General features: G+C 41.1%; 1 protein-coding gene and 1 long non-coding RNA gene across 2 annotated transcripts in view; one reads left to right on the forward strand and one right to left on the reverse strand.

Moving 5' to 3' along the window:
• Nucleotides 1–24271, forward strand: part of prkn (parkin RBR E3 ubiquitin protein ligase) — a 1164186-nt gene that overhangs the window by 933704 nt on the left and 206211 nt on the right. The gene's annotated exons all lie outside the window — the stretch shown is intronic.
• The window catches only part of LOC138760850 (uncharacterized), a 43822-nt gene continuing 38676 nt past the window's right edge, over nucleotides 19126–24271 (reverse strand). Inside the window, exons 2-3 of the long non-coding RNA XR_011355910.1 lie at nucleotides 22674–22757; nucleotides 19126–19193 (exon numbers count right to left, since the gene is read on the reverse strand). This is a non-coding gene — a long non-coding RNA (uncharacterized lncRNA). The remainder of the gene's footprint in view (nucleotides 19194–22673; nucleotides 22758–24271) is intronic.

Consider the following 24271-nt stretch of genomic DNA (forward strand, 5'->3'; position numbering starts at 1 on the left):
GCCTTAAAGTGCGATTGCACCACCAAGGAGGGAGGGTCATTTCTAATATGTGGTAATTTATCACTACACTATGTCTGGACTGATGCTAGGCCTCAATGACCAGACCATTCCCAAACTTAAGTCACCAAGTTATGCAGAGTTAGCAGTGGGGCCTCTGCAGTTTGTACAGTGAATCCTGGGAAAATGATGATCCCGGGCAACTGAGACCACAAAGCACTCTTGAGTTTCAACAAATTATCACTGTCCTCTGAATGTTTACCTGATGAAAAGAAAATTGGACTTGGCTGCAGTGGTGGCTCTAAACCTACTGTCAATGTTCTCATGTAAGGAGTGGCAATTTCTTGAGGGATCAGATAGATATTTTCATCATAGAGTTGTAAGGATTCATGATGTGACAAAGTAAGTAAATTATGTAAAATTAGCATTATCTTAACCTAATAATAATGCAGGGTCTTTGACATTTATACTTGCTGTGTCCATTCTTAAAAGAAAACAGACACTGAATTATCCAATGTGGGTTATATGTGTGAGTGGAGGTATTAATTCAGCTCATTGTAAATGATGGATGGAACTCATCACTTTCCAATCAGCTCAGCACTCTGACTTGCCAGGCACTTCCTGCTCAACCATGGCAGAGTCTATGGATCTTACACTGACTTCATTGGCTGTCTTGGAACCCACTATTGTGGGGTGGATGCAATTCATCTGCTTAAGAAGAAACACCAGATGTTAATTTTACACAGACTGCATTGGTTCCAACAATTTAAGCAAGTTAGAACTTCACTTCTGGAACAAGCATTGGGGCTTTTGCATGTACAGTCTGGGGATGCCTAAAGATGTTCAAGGACTATATCAGCATGGTGTTTTTTGCTTTCTCATAAGTAGGTGATGTATTTTCTCAGATATTTTGCTTACCTGCATAACGAGGCACAAGATACTGGCAACATTAAGACCAATGATACGTCAACATCTCGCTGTGCCAATGACTGCACTGCATGTTCTCCATCCTCTCTAAAGCTGGCACTAGGCCACAGGTTGGGATTGTTTCCCCAGAACACCATAGACATTCTGAGAAGGTACAGACATTGGTAAGACCACACTTGCATGCAATTCTGGTCACCTCACTACAGGAAGGGTAACATTAAGGTGTAAAGGATGCAGAAAATTTTCACGAGAATGTAACCATGTCTGGCAAATTTGAATGAAAAGAAAGATTGGGGCTTTACTCTCTGGAGCATAGGAGGCTGGATGGGGGGGGTGGGGGGGGAGAGACATAGATAATGTAAATAGTACTATTCTTTTACCCAGAGGAGGGGAGTCTAAAACTAGAAATCACAGATTTAAGATGAGAAGGAAAAGAAATACAAGGTACCTAAGGGGCTCCTATTTCTCAAAGAGGGTGGAGGGGATATGGAAAGAACTGCCAGGGAAGAGATAGAGATAGGTGCAATTGTAACATTTAAAATATATTTAGATAAAGACATAGATAGGAAAGATTTTGAGGGATATAGGCCAAATGGAGGCAAATGGGACTAGCTTGAAGAGACAATTGGTCAGCATGGACAAGTTGGGCTGAAGGCCCTGTTTCTGAGTTGTAAAACTCCATACCAAGGGTCATCTTTGATTTTGGTCATCAGTTCTCCCGTATGTACTTGCCCTTGCTAAGTGTTTCAAGTCCATGATCTTCATTCAACTTTAGTGTGGTCAAATTGACCAAGAGTCGTGAAATTGATCTTATTGAAATTGATAGATTGTAAAAAGAATGTTCTATATTCAAATTATAGTCTTTGTTACAACTTACTAAAATTCTGTACCATAATTCTTGATTTTTATTTTGCCTTATTGAGGATTCATGTACATTTCAGATCCAACCTTCTCTTTTGTTTAAATGTCCAAAATCTTTTGTCAGAAGCCTCGTTCTGACACTGAATGAGGTTCTATAAAATACTGGAATTATCAGAGGATAGAGTAGATGAACAAAGGGCTGCCAGTTAATCAAAGGCCAGATAACAAGCTCTACATTTGTTGCAGTCTGCTGCAACTCATCCAAAACGATTGTTTTCCTTTGGGGAAAAAGTTGTCTGCCTGTGAACAAGTCAAAGCACACAGCTATCAAGCTGAGCATGATCTGTTTCAGACCTGGATTTGCACAAATTCCCATGTGGCTCATCATCCAGATATAATGTATTCCTTCTTTGTACTGTATTTAGCACTGATTGTGAAGGATGTAATATATGGCCAGCAACATACCGTATGTATCATTTGGGGAGAAAAACAATCTTCAACCTCAAAGGATCACCTATGAACTAAAATATTGATTGGAGTGAATTCTAATTCTAATGCATTCTGTATTTTTAAATTCCTTTGAATATGTATTGCAGCCATCAGGGCAGATTGCATCATCTCTGGGACCTTTGTTTCATGATGGCCTAAATTAATGAGAGAACAGTTTCTTCGCAATGTTAATCAAACAGACCCAACTAATGAATTTGGGCAAATTATTTTAACATATTTTTCACACATTGCATGATTGAAACACTCAATTGCCTTTTTTTTTTGGCCTTGAAATGTTAATAGCACTTCAGAGTTGTCATTCTTCTATAAACATTGTCTATACCTCACTTTTTATCTTCCACATGGTCTTTACCAGTTTGAACATTTTCACCTTTCTCCACAAGTACAAATGTTGCACACATCTGCCCATTAAAATCCACCCTCTGTAACGTTCTACTTATTTACAACATTCACATTAAGTGAAGAATTCCAACTTAATTTTAGCAGTCATATAGTACTATTGTTGCATATCAGTTGTGAGAACCATCAGGAATATTGATCGAGGCTGCTTCACATATTGTTCATTTCACATCTCACATTTCATTTTGTAATTAAGAGATGATTTTGAAAAAACATTTGTTTGCACTGTGTTCTGGGTAACTTTCACCTGTTTTCTAATTCAGGACCTTACTTTGTGGCAATGTTTTCATCTACACCAGCACTGTTTCGCTGAATAAAACACTCAAAATAGCATCAACCTAGTCCAACATCCTAAAATCATCTCCAAAGTGATTTTCAATCCTGCTGGAAGTTCTTATTTATTCAGATAAACCAGCTTTCACTTGTTACATTTCATCTGAAACTGCTGTTTTTTTTAAAGGGCAGCACCCAAATTGTACTTTTTGACCTCATTGCAACCTGTGACCTCAAACACGGCCATACATGTGCCTAAACTGATTTGAACATGGAGATCAGTGTCAAGGTAAGTTTTAGCTTTCTAGCCTTGGGACCATTCCAAACTGCCACAGCTCACAGTATAGAACATAGAACATGGAACATTACAGCACTGAAACAGACCTTTTGGACCATGTTTCTGTGCCTAATATGATATCCAAATCAAAATGCTGCTTGCACCTGATACATATCCCTCCATCTCTACATATTCATGTATATTTCTTGAAGCCTTGACAAAGCTGCTATTGCATCTGCTTCCACCACTCTTCCTGGACAGCCCATTCCAAGAACTTACCACTCTGTAAAATATTTGCCCTGCACATCTCCCCTAAATTTTCTCCTCTTCATCTTCAATGCATGTCCTCTGGTGTATTGTACTTTTGGCTAATGGAAAAGATTCTAACTATGCATCCTATGAATGTCTCTAATAATTTTAGAAACTTTTTTCAGGTCTCCCTCAACCTCCTGCACTCCAGAGAAAACCCGAGCTTGTCTAATCTCTCTCCATAACTCTGACCCTCTGAACCAGGCAACATCCTGGTAAGCCCCGATGTAATATTTCCAAATATTCCACATCGTTCTCACTGCTGCCTTTGAGAGTTCGCCCAAGTTCTGTAACTAAGGGGAAAATACATCACTTACTTTTCCTTCAACCCAGAAGACAGGTATTGCAGACTTTTCCAAAGGTCAGACGTTTATAGATTGCACTCATAGTCTTTCAGAATTCCTCCTCTTCTTCATTCTCCTGCCAGGTGTACTTGGCTGAAGCCTTGGAGGATTTCCATGGCTCTCTTGCTTCCTTTCACCTCCCATGAAAGTATTCCTCACCAGTCCAGCCGGGTCCATGTGATCCTATCAACCCACCCACCAGCCCCATTGGCCCAACCCCTTCCCAAGTAATTGCAGTATCCAATCACTCTCCCCAGCATTACCAAGCAATGGGAAGAATGCAAGAGTTGGTGGTTGGTAGTTCTATCTCAAGCAGCTATAGGAACTTGGGCTCAGTCCTGCAACTGATAACAGAATGGTATCTTCTTTGGCTTGGCTTCGCGGACGAAGATTTATGGAGGGGGTAAAAAGTCCACGTCAGCTGCAGGCTCGTTTGTGGCTGACAAGTCCGATGCGGGACAGGCAGACACGATTGCAGCGGTTGCAAGGGAAAATTGGTTGGTTGGGGTTGGGTGTTGGGTTTTTCCTCCTTTGCCTTTTGTCAGTGAGGTGGGCTCTGCGGTCTTCTTCAAAGGAGGTTGCTGCCCGCCAAACTGTGAGGCGCCAAGATGCACGGTTTGAGGCGTTATCAGCCCACTGGCGGTGGTCAATGTGGCAGGCACCAAGAGATTTCTTTAGGCAGTCCTTGTACCTTTTCTTTGGTGCACCTCTGTCACGGTGGCCAGTGGAGAGCTCGCCATATAACACGATCTTGGGAAGGCGATGGTCCTCCATTCTGGAGACGTGACCCAACCAGCGCAGCTGGATCTTCAGCAGCGTGGACTCGATGCTGTCGACCTCTGCCATCTCGAGTACTTCGACGTTAGGGGTGTAAGCGCTCCAATGGATGTTGAGGATGGAGCGGAGACAACGCTGGTGGAAGCGTTCTAGGAGCCGTAGGTGATGCCGGTAGAGGACCCATGATTCGGAGCCGAACAGGAGTGTGGGTATGACAACAGCTCTGTATACGCTTATCTTTGTGAGGTTTTTCAGTTGGTTGTTTTTCCAGACTCTTTTGTGTAGTCTTCCAAAGGCGCTATTTGCCTTGGCGAGTCTGTTGTCTATCTCATTGTCGATCCTTGCATCTGATGAAATGGTGCAGCCGAGATAGGTAAACTGGTTGACCGTTTTGAGTTTTGTGTGCCCGATGGAGATGTGGGGGGGCTGGTAGTCATGGTGGGGAGCTGGCTGATGGAGGACCTCAGTTTTCTTCAGGCTGACTTCCAGGCCAAACATTTTGGCAGTTTCCGCAAAGCAGGATGTCAAGCGCTGAAGAGCTGGCTCTGAATGGGCAACTAAAGCGGCATCATCTGCAAAGAGTAGTTCACGGACAAGTTTCTCTTGTGTCTTGGTGTGAGCTTGCAGGCGCCTCAGATTGAAGAGACTGCCATCCGTGCGGTACCGGATGTAAACAGCGTCTTCATTGTTGGGGTCTTTCATGGCTTGGTTCAGCATCATGCTGAAGAAGATTGAAAAGAGGGTTGGTGCGAGAACACAGCCTTGCTTCACGCCATTGTTAATGGAGAAGGGTTCAGAGAGCTCATTGCTGTATCTGACCCGACCTTGTTGGTTTTCGTGCAGTTGGATAATCATGTTGAGGAACTTTGGGGGACATCCGATGCGCTCTAGTATTTGCCAAAGCCCTTTCCTGCTCACAGTGTCGAAGGCTTTGGTGAGGTCAACAAAGGTGATGTAGAGTCCTTTGTTTTGTTCTCTGCACTTTTCTTGGAGCTGTCTGAGGGCAAAGACCATGTCAGTGGTTCCTCTGTTTGCGCGAAAGCCGCACTGTGATTCTGGGAGAATATTCTCGGCGACACTAGGTATTATTCAATTTAGTAGAATCCTTGCGAAGATTTTGCCTGCAATGGAGAGCAACGTGATTCCCCTGTAGTTTGAGCAGTCTGATTTCTCGCCTTTGTTTTTGTACAGGGTGATGATGGTGGCATCACGAAGATCCTGAGGCAGTTTACCTTGGTCCCAACAAAGCTTGAAAAACTCATGCAGTTTGGCATGCAGAGTTTTGCCACCAGCCTTCCAGACTTCTGGGGGGATTCCATCCATACCTGCTGCTTTGCCACTTTTCAGTTGTTCGATTGCCTTATATGTCTCATCCAGGGTGGGAACCTCATCCAGCTCTAGCCTTAGGGGCTCAGTCCTGCAACTGATAACAGAATGGTAATCACACAGCAAAACCTAATCATGTTGTCCAATGAATGGTACAATTGAAAATCATTCTGTTTATAGGATTTTTGCCAACAGCTATTGTGTGATGCCTTTAGAATATAGTGAAACCATTTCTAGGCCTTCCTTAATTTCTATCTTATCTGTAGAGTTCTCTGGCCAAGGAAACAGTCAATGCTATTTTAATGTATTAAAAACACAGTTTTTTTTTTCATAGGAAAGGGATTAAAAGTTACAGGGGAAAAGTAAATTGGTGGAGCTGAGTCCATGCCCAGATCAATGACGAACAGGTTCAAATGTTACTCCCCAACGCCTGTGGTAATAACACTAAGAAAAGGTAAACACAGGCTGCTTGCTTGTTTTGGGGAGTTGCCTGCTTGCAGGGATTGATGTGCTAAGAGCACTAGAGTGTGACATGGGGTCAATATCGGAGGGATTAGTTGTGCAGACTTGCCTTTCCTTGCTGTGCTTTTTAGCCAGTCATAGAATGTTTGCCTCCACCTCTACAGTCCTTGGGTCTTCAAATGAACACTTGGAGAACAAGAGCAAGTCTGGCATTTGTTCTAAAAATAGCTGCTCGAATAGCATATTGGGCCTTTCGCCAGCTGCAAGGAACAACATTTCATCCATTAGTTCTGAAGGGGCGCAGTTACCCAACCCATCAAGATGTAGTAGTTAGCTGCCCTTTCCCTACAGGACATACCACATGCTTGCTGGTATGAGGTGGATTCCATCGGAAGTCACCGACCCTCTTAGCAACAACCTGGTCCAGGGCAGTGACATGATAGAAATAACGAATGGTGTCCAATTCGACTTTGCGAAGGTGAAATTGTGCTTCAGCCTGTTGGACCCACAGTTCAGGCTCAGCTGTCCAGAAAGGTGGTAGCTTCACAGCAACAGCTGCAGAGTCCATGTTTGTCCAAAAATAGTTTTTGGACTCATCAGGATCACCAATTGTGTCTATTTCAACACTAAGAGTATTAGGAATAAAGGGAATGAACTGGAATCACAGAGGACACAACGAAATAACCACACAAGATGTTTCTAGAGTGAACAAATGGATTAACTCTTCATCACCCACGCAACCATTTAAAAGCCAGAATCACACGCTGATGTCATTGGCACTGACATCACAACTGGTTTGATGCCTCCTGGGAGTTGTAGTGCTGCCATAAAGCCACTAAGAAATGGGCCAGATAGCCTACTCCTGGTCCTATGTTCAGATTTGTGGATCATTGGGATCTCTTCTGGGGAAGGTCTGACCTATACAAAAAGGATGGCTGCACCTGCACTGGAGAGGGACCAATACCCTGTTGGGGAGGGTTTAAACTAGTTTGGCAGAGGGTTGGGCATCAGAATGTGAGTGCAGAGATTAAGGTAGAAGGACAAAAGAATGATGAGCTCTAGGGGACAAAACATAAAGATAGCCAGAGAGAAGGTTTGAAATGTGTCTATTTCAACACTAAGAGTATTGGGAATAAAGGGGATGAACTTAGAGCATGGAATTACTGTTATGACCATTATTGAAACTTGGCTAGAGGGAGGGCAAGATTGGCTGATGCAGGTACCAGGATTTAGATGTTTTAAAAAGAATAGGATGGAAAGTAGAAAAGGGAAGGGAGTAGCATTTCTGGTCAGGGATAGCATCACTGCGATAGTAAGGGAGGATGCTGCAGAGAGAGTGTCCACTGAGTCAGTGTGGGTGGAGGCCAGAAACAGGAAGAGAGCTTTCACTCTGCTGGGAGTAGTCTATAGGCCTTGGGACACTGAGGAGCAGATAAGCAGGCAGATTTTTAAATGGTGCGGGAAATACAGGGTTGTAGTTATGGGTGATTTCACCTTCCCTAATATTAATTGGCACCTACTGACTGCAAGAGGAATAGATGGGGATGTGGCCACTGGAATCACAGTGGACACGATGAAATAACCACGCAAGACGTTTTTTGAATGAATCAAATGGATTTACTCTTCAGAACCCACGCAATCTTTCTAAAACCTGAATCACGCACCTGACACATGTTGACATCATCACGCACTGATGTCATATAGCTGGTTCAATGCCTTCTGGGAGTTGTAATGCCACCATTGCGTCACTGCGCAGTTGAATTTGTCAGGTGTGTACAAGAAGGATTCCAGACACAGTATGTAGACCAGCTGACTAGAGGAGAGGTTCTGGGGAATGAACCTGGTCAGGTGCAGGACCTCTAGGTGGGGAGCATTTTGGTGAGAGTGACCACAACTCCCTCAGCTTCAACATAGCTATGGAAAAGGATAAAAACAGTCAAACTGGGTAAGTGCTTAACTGGGGAAGGGCTAATTATGAAGGGATGAGGCATGAACTAACGAGAACAAATTGGAAACAAATGTTTAAGGATGAAAGCACAGAAGTAATGTAGAGGAATTTAGGGACCGTTTGTGCAGGACTCAAGACATGTTTGTCCCACTGCGACAAGAAAAAGGGAACTGTGGCTGAACGAGTCAAGAGGAAGAAGGAAGCATACATTAGGTTTAGGAAGAAGGAAACAGGAAAGGCACATGAGGTTAAGAAAAGTCTTAGGAGACCTTGAAGGGGGCATGAGAAGGCCTTGGCATGCAGAATTAAGGAGAACACCAAGGCATTCTGTGAATATGTAAACAGAAGGATGACAAGAATGAAGGAGGGGCCACTATAGGATAAAGGAGGCAATGTGCGCCTTGAGGCAGAAGAGGTTGAGAAGATCCTAAATGAATACTTTGCATCAGTATTCACAAAAGAAAAGGACCTTGATCACAGTGAGGTCGAAATTGAACAGCCCTGTGTCTGGACAGTGTGGATATTAAGGAAGTGGAAGTGTTGGATCTTCTTAAAAACATCAAGATTGATAAATCCCCGGAGCCGGATGTGATATATCCCAGGCTGCTGTGGGAAGTGAGAGAAGTGATAGCTGGGACAGTAGCTATGATCTTTGAATCCTTTTTGGCTGGAGGAGAGGTGCTGAAGGATTGGAGAATGGCAATGTAATCCCCTTGTTTAAGAAAAGGTAACAGGGAGAATCCTAGGAATTATAGACTGGTGAGTCTTAGGTCAGTGGTGTGTCAACTAATGGAGAGATTCTTAAGGATAGGATCTCTGAATATTTGGAGAAGTACAGTCAACTCAAGGATAGTCAGCAAGGCTTTGTGAAGGGACGGTCATGCCTCACAAGTCTAATTGAGGTTTTTGAGGAGATAACAAAAAGATTGATGAGGGTCGGGGGGTAGATGTGGTGTACATGGAATTTAGCAAGGCTTTTGACAAGATCCCCCTTGAGAGACTCATCCAGAAAGTCATGGCATGGGATCAGTGGAACCTTGGCTGTGTGTATAAAAAATTGGCTTGAAGAAGAAAGCAGAGAGTAGTAGTGGAAGGAAAGAATTCTACCTGGAGGTTGGTGATTAGTGGAGTGCCACAGAGATCTGTTCTGGGATCCCTGCTCTTTGTGATTTTTATAAATGACTTGGATAAAGAGGTGGATGAATGGATAAGTAAGTTTGTAGATGACACGAAGGTTGGAGGAGTTGTGAATGGAGCTGAAGGTTGTCAAAGGTTACAAAAGGATAGAGACAAGATGCAGAGTTGGGCAGAAAAGTGGCAGATAGAGTTCAATCGGATAAGTGTGAGGTGATGCATTTTGGAAGGACAAACCAGAAGGCTGAATACAGGGTTAATGGTCGGTTACTTAAGAGTGTGGATGAACAGAGGGAACTTGGATTTCAAAACCATACATCCATCAAGGTCACCACACAAGAGATGACATTGTTTAATGAGTTTAATGTATTGTATATGTTGAACGTTTAGTGGTTGGGGAGGGGGGTGGGAAGGAGGGAGGGAAGGGAGGGGGGGAAAAGGGAAAAAAATGACACTGTGTATATTCAAGAGGGAAATGTTTGTGTGTATTTTGGTTAAAATGGTTCATAAAGTGAAAAATAAAAAAAATTAAAATTAAAAAAAGGTCACCACACAAGTAGAAAGGATAGTTAAGAAGGCCTATGAGATGCTGGGATTCATTAATAGGGGATTGAATTGTTGCAATTCTACAAATTTCTGGTCACCCCATTATAGGAAGGATGTGGAAGCTATGGAAAGGGTGCAAAGGAGCTTTACCAGGATGTTGCCTGGATTGGGAAACAAGTCTTATGAGGCAAGGTTAGCAGAGCAGGGAGTTTTCTCTTGGAGTGATGAAGGATGACAGGAGTCTTGATAGAGGTGTACAAGATTATGAGAGGCATAGATAGGATGGACAGCCAGCACCTGTTTCCCAGGGCAGGTTCAGCAAACACCAGAGGACATATGTCCAAAGTTAAGGGAGAGAAGTTCAGGGGAGACATCAGGGTTAAGTTTTTTTTCACAAAGTTGTGGGTACCTGGAATGCCTTGCCGGAGATGGTGGAGGAGGCTGAAACACTGGGGGCATTTAAGAGGCTCTTCGACAGACACACGGACGAAAGAAAAATAGAGGGTCATGGGGTAGGGAAGGTTTAGTACTTTTTTAAAGGAAGGAATATATGGGTTGGCACAGCATCAAGGGCCAAAGGGCCTGTACTGTGCTGCATTGCTTGATGTTCTTAACTTGATTTTCCTTTTGCTTGGGGTTGAAATGCCTATTTATTCAATCAACTATTTCAATAATCTAATTATCACTGACCATTTTGTTCAGCCCTCCATCACTGTGTTCCCTTTCACACTCTGGAGGTAATGGAGCATTAATATACAGTGTGTGTTTTATCATTGCCAAATCATTTGTGATCATGATTATAGTAATGTCATCTACACATCGTAGATTTTTTCCACTGACTCACACTAATGGCATCCGATATTACAAATGCATTATCTCAAAAATAATTAATTAGCTATGAAGTGATTTCAGATGTTCTGAGGTTGCAAATGGTGCTATAAAATAAGTTGATTTTTTTTTCAATTCTGTTATCCTTTTTTTGCTTAAGGTTTTCTAGTACAGCACTAATGGAGATTTGCTTTCAAATAATTTCAATCTTTTTCCAAATTTCTTCCTGCACTTTGTTATCAATCTATTTTTCAAAACTTCAGTATATGCAACTACTGTAAACTTCAAGCAATTTTCAGGCATTATTTCGATTAGCAACTTGTGTTTCTGTCATGCCCTTAACAACGCACTGCACAGGAATGTTGTTAAATTACATTTGACAGAGAGCCAGATGTTCAAGTAGATAAGGAAGTAGATTCTATTGGATGGTGAAGTTAATGGAGGAAGACCCTCAGAGTGCCAGAGACCCAGATTCATTACCGACTTTGGGTGTTGATTGTGTGGAGTTGGCATGTTTTCTGGATGACTACCCAGGTTTCATGGAACAGCTCAGATCAGGCCTTCTAGCCCACAATGTTGTGCTGACTCAGAACCAGAACCATTCCAGAACCATTTTATTCTAGCCTATTCTCAGTTCTCCTTCTCTTCCCTTTCCCTTTAACTTCTTTCTTCCAGTTCTCCACTCCCTTTCCTTTCCATTTTTACAGAGCCATCCCTCCTCCCTCTGCTTGTTGATGTGCCCTCTCTCCCTATTACTTTCTGCCTTTGGGGCCATGCTCTTCCCCCATCCCTCCCCCTTACCATTTTGATCAGATACCTGCCGACATTTTTTCATACCTTGAAGGGCTCAAGCCTGAAACGTTGGTAATGTATCTTTATATTTACTACATAAAGTATTCTGTTTGACCAGCTGAGTTTCTCCAGCATTGTGTTTTTACCAGAACATTCTAATTTTTCCCAACCTCACACCTATAATCTTCTATCTACATTTCTATCTAAGAGTCTTTTCAACGTCACTCTCGTATCCCAAAAACATGTGGTTTGGTAGCATATTTGGCCACCGTAAATTGCTCCTTGGTGTGTAAGTGAGCAGTAAGTGAGCAATTTGGGGAAAGTTGATAGAAAGATGGGAAGCATAAAAAGAACAACAGTATTAATATAGGATTTGAATAAATAGGGGATCAATAGTTGGAATGGACTCAATGGGCTGAAGGCCAGTTTTTGTACTGTATCACATTATAATGATAAAGAGGACAGGGAGTTGAGGGAGGATATTCTAAAGAAGGGAACCCATACAACTGAGAGCAGGGACTTGTGGATGGACAAGAAGGCAGGATAGGAAGACCTCGGAAAATGGTATGGCTGGAGGAGTTATCAAAGTGATGGAGGGGTTGGATAAGAGTAATCCAAAATGAAAGCACTGTCAGATGGAGGGTCACTGCAAATTCAGCAGGTGCAGAGGAGTTGGGTAAACAGGATAGAGAAATATGATGCAGGCATCAGAATTTTGGCTGAGTCTGGATGTGGTTGGATAGGTGTGGAAGATAGGAGGTTGGTCTGTCTCACCTTGCAATGAAAGCAGTGAGGAGCAGCAAGTAATCCGAGTCAAGGTTAAAGTTGTGATGCTTCAGTCCTGTTTGAAAGTCTGAGTATGAAATGGGCTGTTCAGTTTGAAAACAGAATGCTCCAGCCAGACTGGGGAAATCAGTTGACTGAAAGAAAGTTGATTGAGGACATTATAAAGGGAAAACTGGAGGTGTATGATCCAGTGATCATTGGGGGATAAGAGGTGGAGAGGATGAGCAAATTTAAATTCATGGAGTCACTATCTCAGAGGACCTTTCCTGAAACCAATATACTAATATCATTATGAAGAAAGCACATCAGCACCTCTACTTCCTTAGGAGTTTGTGAAGGTTCAGTATGACAGCAGAAACCTTGGCAAAGCTCTACAGATGTGTATTGGAAAGGGTGTTGACGGGGAGGGGGTGGGGGGTGGCAAGATGGCGTAGAGTCTAGATGTGTAATCTCAACCTCTCTGGCCGGACTTTTAAGTACCCGTTTTTAAACCCTTTGTTTTCAAGTTTAAACTTTTAAAATTTTAGTTTAAAGTACTAAGGAATTATTATGGCCATTAATGGTAAAAAGATTAAACCTCAAGTTCAGAAGAAGTTACATTTTCGAAGTACTGAAGATTTGGGGCCTAAACAACTTGCTACAGCGTCAGGTTTAATTTCTTCAATGCCTAAACTACAAAGCCTGCCTGTGGGAGCTGAAAAAAAAATGTCTACTACTCACCAAGTGAAGGACAGTGCTGGAATTACCCGTTCTCTGGAAGAAGGTGCGTGTTCCCATGTTGAGAATCCCAATTCTGGCAGCCTGCTGATTTTAACGGAGGGAGCACGCAGGAAGACGACTCCATTGCTTGAAACGCTTCAGGAAGTACTCCAAACTTAAGAATTCGACTTTTCCGTGATTTTTTTTAAAAACGCCGAGTTGCGGGGGGAGACCAGCGTCGATTCCGTGAGGAAGTCGGGGTGCCGTCGCTGGGAGTCCAGTACCGCAGTAAGACCATTAAACTGCCTGTTGTTGAGTTGCAGCAGGAGCTGCAGTTACTACGTTAGAGAAAGTAGGGCTGAGCTTTTCTGAATTACAATGTAACCAGTTAAATGCTGTCATTCAGCCTACAATTAATGAGTTGGCTCAAAGGATAAGTTCAGAATTAAATACAGTTAAAACATGTGTAGAGGCATCTTGTGAAGATTTTAAAAAATTTCAGTCTGTTTTTTTGGAATGTCAACAACAAGTGGCTTCTAATACAGAAAAAGTGTTGAAGGTTGAAAAATCTGTTATAGAATCACGAGAACGTGAGAAGGAGTTAGAGAAGAAAATAGACTATTTGGAGAATCAAAGCAGAAGGAATAATGTAAAAATTGTTGGTTTGCCAGAAGGTATGGAAGGACAAGATCCTCTTCGTTTTTTTACAGATTGGATCCCACAAGTATTAGGCCAAGAATTTTTTTCTGAAGACTTGGTATGGGAAAGAGCTCACAGAACTTTAAGGAGATCACTTTTACCTGGTCAGTCACCGAGACCTGTAATAATTCGATGTTTGAATTATTTGGATAGAGAAGCAATACTTCGACTGGCAGTGCAAAATGCGAGAAAACAACAAACTCCGTTATTGATTCAGAATAGCAGAGTTTTTTTCTACCCTGATTTGAGTCAAGAGGTCATTCACCGTCGACGTCGATTTAATCCAGTTAAAGAAGTTTTGTGGCGTAAAGATTATAAGTCTATTTTTCGCTTTTCGGCAGTGCTGAAGGTGTTTCATGGAGACTATCAATCTTGTTTTTTTGAGGATGATCATGAAGCAATGATTTTTGCTGATTCATTGCCTGATATAAGAGGACATAGACGTAGCCCACCTTGTCTCCTAAAGAAAAATCTGGTTGTTCTGGAAATGGAAGAAATGGTAGAAATGGGAAAAACGGGATGGAAAGAGTCCAACTTCTTTTGAAATGTGAAATTCGAGTTTGGAACCTCTTGGATGAATAGCAGAATCTTCTTATTTTTATTTTTTTATGTTATTATGATATTTTGAGATTTTTTTTGTTTGGCTGGGGATGAAGAGATTTGTTCTAGGTTCTATTAGTCATCATCCACTGGTGGGTGATCCATACCCAAATTTTGTTTAGGGATTACTACCTTTTGGTAGTTATTTTTAGGGGGGGTTTGTTAATTTTATTTATTTTTATTTTATCTAGCTTTTACTTTGTGATTTTTTTTTTTCTCCTATTGGAGGGCCGATATACGATGATTTGAGTTTTTATATAAAGATATTATTGGTCTTTAGTAATATTAGTAGATATTTTAAATTTGAGGTTTGCTACTTTTAATGTTCGAGGTTTAAATGATTCGATTAAGCGTAATGATGAGGGACAGCTATGGTATTGATAAGAATTCTTTGTTTCTTTATTTTTAAATTTGATCTTTGGTAAAATGTGTGTTTGGTAGCGATATGATTTTATCTGAAATGATTAAATTTGAGACTTTTCTTATGAAGGTACCAGAGAATGGTTATATTTTTTTCATGTATTAAATATTATAGGATAAAAAGGGTTGGGATAAATCCAAATTTAAATAAGATTAAAATACCTTTAGATCTGATAGTATCTTTATTGGGCAGTTGGCAACCTCTGAAAGGTTTGGGTTTAGATAAATTTCAACTTGCTTTTGTAGATTTAGCATTATTTGTAGAGAAAAAATGTATTGTTAGTATGAGGAAAGATACAAATATGATTGATATTAATCGATGGCATAATAAGATGACATACTGTTTAATAATGGAAAAAATTACTTATGTTTCGTGTGATAACTATAGCTTTTTTTATTAGGAAGTGGTTGTTATATTCAGAATATTTACATTTTGATTTATGTTGATTAGATTTTAATATGTATGTTTAATTTTTCCTTAATATTTTTTTTCCTTTCTTTATGACTCTTCTTAGGAGAGCTGGCTGAAGAGGGGGAGGAGGGGGGTTCTTTTTTTTTCCTTCCTTTTTTTGTTTTTTTCTATAAAATATAATGTTCATGTTTTTGGTTTATTGTTGTATATGTTATATACTATCTGTATTTTGAACGAATAAATAAAGTTTTAAAAAAAAGGAAAGGGTATTGATTGGCTGCTTCACGATCTGGTAGGAGGGCACCAATGCCTCTGAATGGAATGTCCTGTAAAGGTCGTGGAGACAGCTCAGTACATCACATGCAAAACTCTCCCAACCATCAAGAACATCTACATGGAGCGATGTTGTCAGAGAGCAGCAGCAATAATCAAGGATCCACACAACCTAGAATGTGTTTGTTCTTGCTGCTGCCATCAGAAAAGAGGTATAGGTGGCACAACACTTATACCACCAGGTCCAGGAACAGTTGCTACCCTCCACCATCAGACTTCTAAACAACACACTCAATAAGAGACTTGTTTAAGGACTCTTAACTTGCACATTGTTTATTATTAATTTATTTTTTTCTGTACTGCACAATTTGTTTACTTTTCTTTCTTTTTTTACATTGCTCTGTTTGGTATACCTGTACATATCTTTCTTTTTGAGTACAGTTTTCAGTTGCTGATAAGTAGAAATTCTGCCTGGCCTGCAGGAAAAAGAATCTTAGGATTGTATGTGATGTCATGTATGTACTCTGACAAAAAATATGAAGTTTGAATTTGAGTGTTCAAAGTAAATTTTGAGATTGGGCCCAGAGACAAAGGCTTCTGTAATCTTAATCCTTAGATGTTAAAAATATATGTTTCTCCAGTTTGGACATCATGTATCTGGGTTTGAGAACAATCAGGCTGTGGTGGTACACCACCGGCCTACTGCAGGGGGAAACCTCTGTACCTGCAGGTGTTTAAGGGGACAGGACAACACCTGGCCAGCTGTCAATCAGTCGACCTGAATGGATCAAGCCCCACCCGGTCGGGTGTCAATCACCCTCCGGGATATAAGCCTGCGCCGGCCTCCCGAAGTCTCACTCAGAGTTACTGCAGCTACAGCCAGCCTGGCTCTGTGGTAGTCTTTGTGGATTAAAGCCTGTTGTACAGTCTTTTCCTTGTGTGTGTCTGATTCTGGCTAACAGCGCACCACACAGGTTGATTGTGGTTGGGGTGTGTGTAAAATGTAGCAAGTTTTGCCATTATGTTCCCAAGGGCAGCTAGAGAAAAAGAAACTGGAGTTAGCTAGCTGCAAAGGTCCTACCTTCTAGAGTGCGTCTGCAGTTGAAAAAGCTGATTGTGGATTAGTAATGCAATGCAGAGGCAATGCAACAGTACACAAGAAAGTCACAAGAATTAATGAGTCTATAAACTAATAAATCCAAGAACCAAATGATCTGCATCCCAAAGTTTTGAAAGAGATTTTTAAGGAGACAATGGATGATATCATTCCTAGATTCTGAATGTAGTAAATGTCACCAGTTGATTAAGAAACGAGAAAAATAGAAACCAAGGACCCACAGACCTATTTGCCAATTACATCAGTACATTGATGTAATTTGCCAATTACATCAGTACATCATTACATCAGTAATTGGGAAAATGCTGGAATCTTTAAGGTCCGTTACTGAGGTGGTTTGATATGGTCAGAGAACTCTATTCAGACCACCATAGGTGGGATGAACAAGAGACCAGGGCCAGAGGATTATAAAGTTGGAGGAAGTTATTGGTAGTTGTTAGTCTCTACTTGCAGTCAACCTATTTTTTTGATGATGCAGTTATGTTTCTATTTTATTTTGCACCTGCTTGTGGTGTGCTAAATCATGGTTGTGTTTGGCACCAGGCCCAACCCATTGTCCCAGGAGAAATAGTAAAATTGGTCCAAACACAGTCTGAAGCAGGATGAAAAAGAATTAGCATCCAGAATCAAGCAGAACTTGTCCAGTGAAACATGACTCAGTAAGACACTGCGGCAACACATTACCATACAACAATCTGAGCAAATTGTCAGCTCTTGAAAGCAAATTCACCATGGAAGCCTGACACAACATACATACATCTTGGCTGCCATGGAGAAGACAAGAAGCAGTTGGGGAGAGGAAAATGATACTGAAATCCTTTCATGAGAGATACATGCTATGAAAGTATGTAAGTTGTATCAACAATGTTTGAGCAGCACTCAAAGGTAGACTGTCAATGAACATTGCTGTTGGTGCTGACTATGCAAACTGCTGGGGTGCTGTCTGCACCAGAAGGAATGCCACAGGGTAATAACACAATGCACTTTGCATGTGGATTTTGGGGGCTGTGGTGTTATGTTTCCTTCATTGTATATAGTTATTGTTGGCTAATGTATATATGGAGCTGGCCCACCCACTGATGACTCATGCCCTATGACTCCTCTCCTGTGGTCTTACGCCATAAAGGTCGAGCCACCTCTCCCTTCCCTCCATTTCTATTCCTGGATCCGGGCCAACAAGGTACTTCTGAAATTCAATCGCCACCGCTGCCATGGTCAGGTCGCCATCTCCCAAAATGACAGCATTTTTGGCGAACACATGGAGGGCCCACTTTTGCGCGCGATCGATTCTGCATGGCGCTGGGCTGAGTCTAGAGTCCTTACCAGCAGTATGGCTCGCTTCATTGGCAACTGGTCTTTCTCGAGTATGCGCTGCCTTATGTAGTCACATCTCAACCCTGACACACAGGCATCCCAGACCAGGTCTTCGACGCACTGGGCCATCGGCACAGGAACCATGGAACGACCCCTACAGTCTCTCCCCAGTACAAGCAGGGCACAAATGAATTCTAATGCTGTCTCACCAGGCTGCTGTTTTCTGGATGGCAGGAGGTCATGCGAATACACGTCGTTGACCCTTGGTTCGTAGAGGGGCTGAAGCTCAGCCATCACCTCAGCATAAGTAGCACTGCTCCTGATGGCTTGGAAAGCCCTCTGACTGACTCTTGCTTGCAGAACTTTGAGCTTCTTTTCGTCAGAGTCGACCATTTCTGCAGCAGCCTAGGGGAAGTTGCCAAAGCAGTGGATCCACTGCTCATACTGTTCAGATGCTCCTGGAGATTGGGGGTCCACTTCTAACTGATCGGGGTGCAGCAGCTTCTCCATTACCAGAAGAATAAATTTCTGTATATTTTATTGTAGTGCACTATCAGTAACCACCAAGACTAGACTGACGATAGGCTTTAATATACAGAAGAGCCTTGCTGGCTTGGATCCAGGTATAGGAATGGAGGGAAGGGAAAGGTGGCTCAACCTTTATGGCCCAAGACCACAGGGGAGGAGTCATAAGGTATGAGTCATCAGTGGGCGGACCAGCTCCATATATACAGTAGCCAACAATAACTATGTACAATGGAGGAAACGTATCACCACAGGGGCATTACCACATTTTCCTGATTTTGTACAGCAGACATCAAATAGAAGTTTTTACATAGAATAGGCATTTAATGGATGCTTCATTAAAAATGTTAATAGAAGAGGAGACAGGAGAATTGTTAAATAGTTTCTAACATTGAATTAAACATAATAAAATAATTTCAGTGCATATTATTTCTTATAATGGGAAAAATATTAGAAAATAACACTAAACCATTGTATGAAAAATTGAATGACCTATTGTTTATTGTTCATTTATTATGGATAGAAATTAGTGGGAGACATGTTCCCAATGTGCAGAGCAGATATCAGAGTCTTGTGTTTGTCCCACTTCCACTGGAGTTGATCAGAATTTGCTGAAAGAATCATCCTGTCCATAGCTGCTGTAAAATGATCTTATCTCATTAATCTATCTTTAACTACATTCAGAGAATAATTCAGGATCAGAGTATTTTTACTATGTGAAAATGCTAAAAAATTTGCCTTAAATAGTTTTTCTCAAAACTAAACAATGATGATTGAATCGTGCAGATGATAATATTTAACTCAAACCTACGTTTTTAATTGAATTTGCCATCAGTTGTTGATGAAGAATTTCAGATTTGGCAGCAAGTCAGTATAGCGGTTAACAATACCAGCGACCCAGGTTCAAATTTAGGATTGTCTGCAAGGACTTTGTGTCAGTTGGATTCTCAGATTTCCTCCCACTCTCCAAAACGTACAGGGTTAGTAGGTTAATTGGGTGTAATTGGGTGGCATGAGTTTCATGGACTGGAAGGACCTATTTCCGTGCTGCATCATTAAAATTTAAAAAATCTTCTCCTGAAATTTTTACTTTTTTTTTGTTTTTGTTGAGCTGGTTGACAATTGTGTAAGTTCTATAGATATTTTAACAAGGAAGTTTGCAGAGACCAATTTCCTATTTCCCTGCTACGTTTTGTGTTCCTATTTTGGCAGCACAGAAAGTGTGTTCATCTGTAATGGGAACAATTCTAAGTCCTGGTGAGATTAAAATAATTCATTGCTGTCTGTGGTTACCTTTCATGACGAGTTCATGTATTATTTTTCATTTGTCTTTTTCGTTTCCTTTTTAATAAGAAATTGTTTTTAATCACAAACTGTTTGCAGTACACTGCAGATCCACTCTGCTGTTGCCATGGCTAAGTCCTGCTATTAAATCTGGCGACATAGAAGGTAGCCATTTTCCATTCTGTGCTACATGAAAGACTTGTCCAAAGACACTCTTCCTTTGCTTTCTTCCCATAAGCATGATTATTTGTTCTTACAATACCCTGGAAGTTATTTCTCCCTCCCTCATTATCTCCCATGATTTGTTCTCACTGCTAGCTACAACAGTGACTCCATAAAACCATAGAAACATAGAATATTACAGCATAGAAACAGGCACTTCAGCCCTTTTAGTCTGTGCTAAACTATTTTTCTGCTTAGTCCCACTGACCTGCATCCAATCCATAGCCCTTCATACCCACCTATTCATGTGCCTGTCCAAATTCTTCTTAAATGTTACAATTGAGCTCGCATTCACCGGTTCAACTGACAGCTTGTTCCACACCCCTACCACTCTCTGTGTGAAGTTCCCCTGAATGTTCTCACTAAACTTTTCCCCTTTCGCTCGTAATCCACGTCCTCTGATTTGCATCTCACCCACCCTCAGTGGTAAAGCCTAAATACATTTACTCTATCTATACCCCTCATCATTTTAAATACATCAATGAAATCTCCCCTCAACCTTCTACATTCCAAGGAAAAATGATCTAACCTGTTTAACTTTTCCCTGTTACTCAGTTTATGAAGTCTGGGCAACTTCCTAGTATGTCTTTGCTTCACATTGGACCCTGAATTGAGGTTTTTCTCCAGTTTTGCAAATCCATCAGTCTTGTTTCTTTCAAAAATGATCAGAGGACTTCTAGCCAGCCGCGATATGGTGTAGACGCAACTATCAGGTGTTCCTGTCTAGTCTTTATCTTTGTCACTTTTTAACCTTTCTTTTTTTCGGCCAGTCTTATATATTTTGCAGCTTTCCCTTTTTTTACTCTTGTTTGCCTCAAAATGACTACAAGAAATGGGAAAGCTGGAAAAAAAGAAAAAGACTGCTACCTAACAATCGAGGCAATTTCTACCCTACTGGATCGACAGACTGCTGACTTTAAAGCTTTTTTTTGACTGTTAGAAGTCAAAATTAATCAAATCCGGGTGTTAGTGGAAGATCATGGCCAGCGATTGTCATCTCTGGAACACGCTTCTGAATATCTAAACCAACATGTTACTGAATTAGATGTCTTCTCCAGCTTACATGAAAGTAACTCAAGATTAATGACTAAAGATGTTGATCTGGAGAGCTGGAGCAGATGGCAGCATTTGCATATTTTGGGCTTGGCAGAGCCTACAACTTACAAAATTCTACTATGTCATGTGAGGTTTTTTGGAAGGAGACACACCCATCCCAGCCAGAGATCGATGAAGCTCATTGCTCTATAGTACCTAAAACAGCTCCACAACAAAGACTCTGCTCGATCATCATTTACATCGCTATCAGATAAAGGACACTCTGTTCCGAGAGGCTTGGAGGAGAGGGAAACTGGAATATCGTGGTCAACGGATTCGAATGGTGGAAGATTGTACTCCTGAAATTATGAATCAGAGAGTGAAGCACAGGGAGATAATGTCAGAATTATACAACCTAGCTTTTAAGTCCTCCCTGCTGTATCCTGCACAACTCTGTACCACACTCTCCAGCAGACACAAGAAGTGGTTGTGTCCAGTCATTGAGACCTGGAATTATATATAGAGTCTCCCTTCTACATTGCGCCCATCCTAAATATCTGCTTGGTGGGTGAGACTATTGAACTCTTATCATTTTAAAGCTTTATAGCCTTTCTCATGTAGTATTTAGTGGTGAGGACCATCTGGTCCTTTCTGCTTTGGTAACACTTTATGGGTAATATACTCATTTGGGCTGTTGTTTTGTGAGTTTTTTTTGCTTTAAATTCTGGGATTTTATTCAGTCTTTGTGAGAAGAACATTGGGGAAAGTTTAGGAGCAGTTTATATTTTTACTTCATAATATACTTTTAAGAATTGAATGAGAAATTCTAAAAGTAGTTGTTTTTTATATATATAAAATGGTTGTATTCCTATCCAAGTTGCATGTTGCTTTCGAAGTGTATAGTTTTGTTTAAATAACAATATTTGAGCCATGATGTTATTATGTAGGACAGAAAGGTTTTTTTTTTGGTGAGAAATGAATCATTTGATGAGCTTGTTGCTGGGATATTTGGCAGCTGTCTTATTTTCATGTGGGGGGGTTGGTGGATGGGCGTAGATATTTTCAAGGTTGTTATTGTGTTAGGAGACCACATAAGCTTTGTCCTTATGCATTGTTTTTATTTTAATATCTGCTGTATTCTTTGTTCTTGCTCGAAGGCAACAGCTGGAGTTTTGTTAACATGTGTTTTTCAACTCACTTCTCTAACCATCAAGAATGGATAACTTTTTAAATTTTGTGAGTTGGAATGTTAAAGGTTTGCACCATCCTGTTAAGAGAAGGAAAATCCTTTCTCATCTTAAACAACTTAAAACAGTAATTGCTTTTTTACAAGAAACACATATTTGTAGCTCTAATAGTTCACATCTCATGGCATGGTGGAGGGGACAGTATTTTCACTCGACTTTTTAGGCAAAATTCTTACTAACCAAAATATTACTTTTGTTCATCACAATGTAATATCAGATATATTGTATTCATGTTTCAGGAAAATTGTATAATAAATTGGTGGTTCTTGCTAAAGTTTATGCCCATAATGTGGATGATATGGGTTTTTTGAACTTTTCTTTCTTCCTTACCTGATCTGGACTCATATTCTCTTGTGCTTGGTCGAGATTTCAATTGTTGGTTTGATCCTGTGTTGAAACTATCTTCTCCCATCCCTGCAATAGAAAGTAAGTCCGCCTCATTTATTCAATCCTTCCTATCTAATTATAGTATTTCTGATGTATGGCATTTTCTTTATCCAAATAGGAGAGAATATTAATAAATTTTAATAAAAATATAACCATATAACCACTTACAGCACAGAACAGGCCAGTTCGGCCCTACTAGTCCATGCCGTAGCAAATCCCCACCCTCCTAGTCTCACTGACCAGCACCCAGTCCATACCCCTCTAGTCCCCTCCTATCCATGTAACGAACCAGTCTTTCCTTAAATGTAACCAACGATCCCGCCTCGACCACGTCTGCCAGAAGCTCATTCCACATCCCCACCACCCTCTGCGTAAAGAAATTTCCCCTCATGTTCCCCTTATAATTTTCCCCCTTCAATCTTAAACCATGTCCTCTAGTTTGAATCTCCCCCTTTCTTAATTGAAAAAGCCTATCCACATTTACTCTGTCTGTCCCTTTTAAAATCTTAAACACCTCTATTAAGTCCCCTCTCAATCTTCTACGCTCCAGAGAAAAAAGCCCCAGTCTGCACAACCTTTCCCTGTAACTCAGACCCTGAAATCCTGTCAACATTCTCGTGAACCTTCTCTGCACTCTCTCTATTTTGTTTATATCTTTCCTATAATTTGGTGACCAAAACTGTACACAGTACTCCAAATTTGGCCTCACCAATGCCTTGTACAATTTCATCATAACCTCCCTACTCTTGAATTCAATACTCCGATTTATGAAGGCCAACATTCCAAATGCCTTCTTCACCACACCATCTACCTGAGTATCAGCCTTGAGGGTACTATTTACCATAACTCCTAAATCCCTTTGTTGCTCTGCACTCCTCAATTGTCTACCATTCAATGTATATGACCTATTTAAATTTGCCTTTCCAAAATGTAGCACCTCACATTTATCTGTATTAAATTCCATCAGCCTTTTCTCAGCCCACACCTCCAGCCTTCCTAAATCACCTTTTAATCTACGGTAATCTACCTCACTGTCCACAACACCACCAATCTTTGTGTCATCCGCAAACTTGCTTATCCAATTCTCCACCCCTACATCCAGATTGTTAATATACAAACAATTTTCTACCACTACTCTCTGACACCTCCCATCCAACCAGTGTTGAATCTATTTCACTACCTCTTTATTTATACCTAATGCCTCCACCTTTTTTCCTAACCTCCTGTGGGGAACTTTGTCAAAAGCTTTACTAAAGTCCAAATAGACAACATCCACAGCTTTCCCTTCATCAACCTTTTTTGTAACCCCCTCGAAGAACTCAATCAAGTTTGTCAAGCATGATCTACCGCTGACAAAACCATGCTGATTACTCCCTATCAAAATTTGTAAATAGCATCCCTCAGAACACTTTCCATCAACTTGCCCACCACAGACGTCAGACTTACAGGCCTATAATTCCCAGGTTTGCATTTGGACCCTTTCTTAAACAGAGGAACCACATGCGCCACCCTCCAATCCTTTGGCACCACCCCCGTGGCCA

This window comes from Narcine bancroftii, chromosome 4 (assembly GCF_036971445.1).
Source record: "Narcine bancroftii isolate sNarBan1 chromosome 4, sNarBan1.hap1, whole genome shotgun sequence".
Classification (NCBI taxonomy): Eukaryota; Metazoa; Chordata; class Chondrichthyes; order Torpediniformes; family Narcinidae; genus Narcine; species Narcine bancroftii.